Below are 5,298 nucleotides of genomic sequence, written 5' to 3' on the forward strand. Positions count from 1 at the left end.
TCATGTTTTCTATTATATCTTCATTGTTGAAGTTCTCCCTATCTCTTTGTTCAAGTTCTCCCTAAGATCATTGAGCATCGTATAACCAGTGTTTGGAACTCTGCATCAGTAGATTGCTTGTCTCCATTTTGTTTAGTTCTCTTTCTGGAGCTTGTTTTGTTTTTTTATTTGGGACTTTTTTATGTCTTCCCTTCTTGGCTGCCTCCCTGTGTTTGTTCCTATGTCTTAGGTAGGGCTGCAATGTCTCTGGGTCTTAGTAAAGTGGCCTTATATAGTAAGTGTGCTATGGGGTTCAGTATCACAGTCTTTCTGGTCACCTGAACCATGCACTCTAGGTGTGTCTCTTGTGTGAGTTATGTGTGCCCTCCTCTTGTAGTTGAGGCTTGGTTGCTATTTGCATGTCAGTAGGAGATACTGACCCTTAGGCTCATTGGTTGTGAGGACTGGCTGTGACTATAGTGGATGAATTGTGTTGCAGGGTCTGACACTACAGAGCAGGATCTGCCTCAGCAGGGCTCCGGTGCTTGCCCAATCCACCCCCTGGAGGCAGCTGGGCGATGCTCCAGATCATTTTGAAGCTAGCCACTGGGCATGCCAGCCCCAGGACCGCCTGGGAGAGGACCCATTGCAGGTCAAGTTCAACTGAAGCCCGTGCCCACCTGGGGCCACCCAGCAGGAGCCACAAAGCAATCCACAGATGGCTGCTGCCCTGACCGTGCTTGGAAATGCCTCAAGAGGCTAAGCCGCAAACTAAGGCCAACTTCCCCTAGTGCTGGACTTAGGACTGCTCAAGTTATAGGTATGGGACATGCTCAAGCCACATGCTGCTTGTCTGGGTTCTGTGAACCTCTGAGAGACCCTAGGAAAGTCTGCAGCATGAGCCAAGGCAGGTGGTTTGTACGAAAAAGCCACTGAAAGTGGCTTAGGTGTGCCCAAAAGTTGAGTGGGGCAGAGTCTCAGAATCACCAGGGAGTGGAACATGAAAGGCATTAGCCAGCTTGATGGAGACTCAGATATGGCGTCTGCCTGTTGTCTGCAAGCTGGGCAGGGAGAGGGCTCAACAAAAACAATCGCTTCTGCCAGCTCCTTCATCCTGGAGAAAGCTGCCCCTCCAGCACTTGTTCTGAAGTCAGACAACTCAGACCCCCCCCCGCATATGTCCCTGTCCCCTCCCCAGTGCTGGAGCTCAGAGCCAGTAATTCCATCAGTGAGTAAATCCAGTGTGGTCCCTTAAAGAGGAGCATCTGGGACTTCAGCCATCCTCCATCCCACTCAGCCACAATCTCCAGTGGTTTTCACAACCAGAAATTATGGGGACTTCTCTCCCTGGTACTGGAACCCTGGGCTTGGCAGGGCTGGGACCCCTCACTCCTCCAGGGGAAACCTCCACAGCCAAGATATCCCTCCTGATTTTTAATGGTCACACACAGGTGTGGGAACAGCCTATTCCAAGTCTCTACCCCTCCGACCAGTATCAAGGTGATTTCTTTTGTATGGCCTTAGTTGTAGTGCTTTGGTTCAACAAGATTTCAGGCAGGTTGTTTTACAGTTTAGTTGTCATTTTGATGTGGTTGTGAGAGAATGTAAGAACAGCATTTACCTACTCTACCATCTTGACTGGTCAAAGCTATTTAGATTTTGGAATTATATAAGGGATTATAGGTTTTATTATGAGTGTCTAAAGTTGACAAATTAATAAATAAATATTTACAGGCTCTTCTGGACTTTTGAACATTAGGAACAATTTGATCTAATCCAGATTGTTTTCTATAGAACTGGTATAATAGGTCAAGTGCAGAAGTTGTACTCAGACTGGTTTGATTGCTTTACAAAGGGATGGGCAGGCCATAATTAGTGGAAGAGATCAGAAGGTGAGGGAGGAGGGGTAGAAATACAAAAGTCAGCAATGCCTAGGCTGGGAGAAGAGTTGTGGGGAGTTAAACAAGGGACACATGCACTATAGTGTGTGTGTGTGTGTGTGTGTGTGTGTGTGTGTGTGTGTGTATGTGTGTGTAATTTTAAGAAAATGGGGAAAAGATAATTTTAAGAAGTTCTATAGTATGTTATGAATGGATTCCCTTTGGTCTTCGTCAGAATAATTCAGAAAAGATTGAAATTGCCTCTCCAATTATTTTTTTATATATTGATTTAACATTTCTTGAATGCCTCACCAAGAAAAACCTGGACCAGAAAAGTAGCCATTATGCAGATTACAGGAGAATAAAACTAATGTAAATTTTCAAAAACTCAAATTGTTCATGAAATATTGTAGAGTAACCTTTGACTGTGAGTCATGACAGACATGCACTATGGCAAGATCAGAATGGATGAATGAAAAATACTCTCTGGATGGCAGCATAACTCTGCAAAAACTACTGCCTGCCTTGTTATATCCCTTTAGACTTGCTAAAAAGTCATTATTACTTCCTAAAGCAGATTGCTATTCCTTACCAATATCCATTTTATCCTTTTTCTTTAGTAATTAAATCTCATAATTATAGCTGGCACAGGCCACCTGAAATTTTTTTTAAAAAGTGCATTTCCAGCCTTCCTCACAGCTATATAGCCATTTGACTAAGTTTTGGCCAATGGGATGTGAATATAAATGTTGTGTGCCACATCTCAAAAATATCCTTTAAAGAAGTTGGTGTAGCCTTTTTGCTCCTTCCTGCTGATTGGAATATAGACATGATTCCTGTAGCTTGAGTAGCTATATTGTACTATGAGGTGGAATCCAACACATTTTGAGGGAGGTAAGTTAACATGTTAGAAGGACCTTGGTCCTTGATGATTGAGGAAGCTCCGTTTCAGTCCTACACTGCTTATGTACCAACTTCATTGTGGGTGACAGTGACCTTTTGTCATATATAAGGTGCTACTATTTTGGGGGTGCTGATGCTTTCAGCTGAAACCAACTCTAATCTGAAACACTGATGAATGCAAGAAAACAAAGGTCAAACCATTATTTGAGTAAAATGACCCAGGAATTTAAATTTGGAAAAGAATGTTTATTAGACCTTATTAAACTGTGCCCAGAGACTATTTCCCATTTCATCCATAAATTCTAAAAAGACAATGGATAAAAGAGGTGAGATCCTAGGAAATGAAAACTGAATGTAAACAATAAGGTAAGCAGATCACTAATGAAGACAACCCAAATGGATCAACAAGCTATTCTCCAAAAGTAGGCTGGATGTTCTGTGAAGGGCATTACACTTTTTTGAGGATAGGCCCCATTAGATATGGAATGCTGCTTCCCAAGGGTTCCTCTGCTTCTGAAATTATTTTACTTCATTGCAAGGAGAACCTCACCTACACTATCTGACCTAGTTTTCACAGGTAAGATATTGCATACAACCAAAAAGTGCATTTAAATGTCTTTGGAAATTCAGGACATTCTGAAGGGAGTTGCCCTGCCTGTAATGATTAAAGCAATGCAGCTGGCATTGGCTTAATGAGAATAAAAGGACAAAGATTTTGTGTCTTGGAGTTGTTAAGAAAAAGAAAATATTGCTCCATGATTAGTGATGCTATCTTACTACAATCCATTCAAATTTTTAAATATTCCACGATGTCTAGTAAAAAAAAAAAAAAAAAGTGAGCATTTCAGAATCTCATATAGTCTCCTCCTCCGCTTAAAAAGTTAGTATCAAATGGATCTCTTGATATTTTTTCATGTCAAAGGGAGATGATGATGATGGTGTGTGTGTGTGTGTGTGTGTGTGTGTGTGTGTGTGTATCATCTAACTACTGGATTCCTACCCTGAGGTGCAGGGATGGGTTTCGGGAGGTCATGAACCCCCTAAACTGTATGTAAAACTTATGTGTCTACATTTTACTGGGAAGATTCCTTAGCTTTTGTCAAATTTTCAAATGAGTTCAAGACAAGGAATGCAATTTGGTTGGTGCAGAATATGTCAGAGACCATAAAGCATGGTGATGGGATATAGTCAGACTGCCACAGGAAGTGCCAGTAGTGTTCTCACCAACAAGGGCAAGCTAGTGAGCCTGAATGCTGACCCTCCTCGCGGTGAGTCCTCCCTGAAGACCCTGGAGAGGTTGAAGACATGATGTAATAATTAAGCCTAGAAATAAAGCAAATAATGTCACCCAACACTGGAGCACTCTCTGAATAGTCCCTTTCTAATCCTGGTATCTTTAAATTTCCAGTTACATTTGAAAAACTGACTCTGGCTGGTGAACACACAATGTGATATATAGATGATGTATTACAGAATTGTACACCTGAAATCTATATAACTTTACTAACCACTGTTGCCCTAACAAACTTTAATTTAAAATCATAATAATAATAGTATGTTATGTGTTTGTTGGGCCCTCACTGTTACCAATCTTACTGTTCACCTTGTTCTGAGCTATGGGCTTTGACAAAAACCCCATCAGTGTTGAGATGAATCCCTCAATAAGGGTATTCATTCCCCTATTTGTAAAACAGGGTGAATGACCCCAAACACTCCCAGCCTTCGACAAATCATGGCTTGATTACTGAATGAAAAAACACTTGCAAAGGTGCTTGGAGATCTTTCCAAGGAAATACACCCTTGACACCTTTATTATCGTTACTCCTCCAGGTAAATTGCTAAAGCTCAGTACATTTAGCAATACTTATAACCACTCTCTCTCACTTAATTGCAAACTTGGAGAATTCATAACTTATTCTATCAGAGACCTTGGACTTACAGAATTTGTAATTGCTCTACTGTTATTACAAACGTTTCATTTTATGTCTGTTGCTACTGACAGTGTGCCAACTTCCTTTATCATAAACATTTACATAACTATTATCTAATAATGGTTTTGGTCAAGGTCATTCATAGGGGTAGGCATCCCCAGTAGGGAGGGATGGGTTACAGAACTGCTGTTAATTTTTTCCTTTCCAATAATAAACTCTAGAAAGAAAACAGGGCCTTTCTCTTAGCCACTGAATGGTAATCAACAGGTGATCATTAAATATTTGTTAAATAAATTAATAATGAAGCTTTAGAACGTTGTTAATGCATGATAGTAATGGCCCCACTGATATCATTTTGAAATGCTAATGAACTTCATAAAGGCAGGAGTCATCATTTAAAAGCACCAGTTGGAAATACATACACAATCTAATAATTTGAGAATCATTTTAAAGAAGCTGGTTTCAAACACATTTTGCACGATGTTAATATTTCATTTATGTGTAATGTACCAAATGCTATCTTCTGTTTGTGATTTCAGAAATTGCATTTTTAATTAAAAATAACTTTTATTGTATTTCTTATTACAAAAGTAATACATATTACA

The sequence above is a fragment of the Rhinolophus ferrumequinum genome, chromosome 22 (genome assembly GCF_004115265.2).
Source record: "Rhinolophus ferrumequinum isolate MPI-CBG mRhiFer1 chromosome 22, mRhiFer1_v1.p, whole genome shotgun sequence".
Taxonomy (NCBI): Eukaryota; Metazoa; Chordata; class Mammalia; order Chiroptera; family Rhinolophidae; genus Rhinolophus; species Rhinolophus ferrumequinum.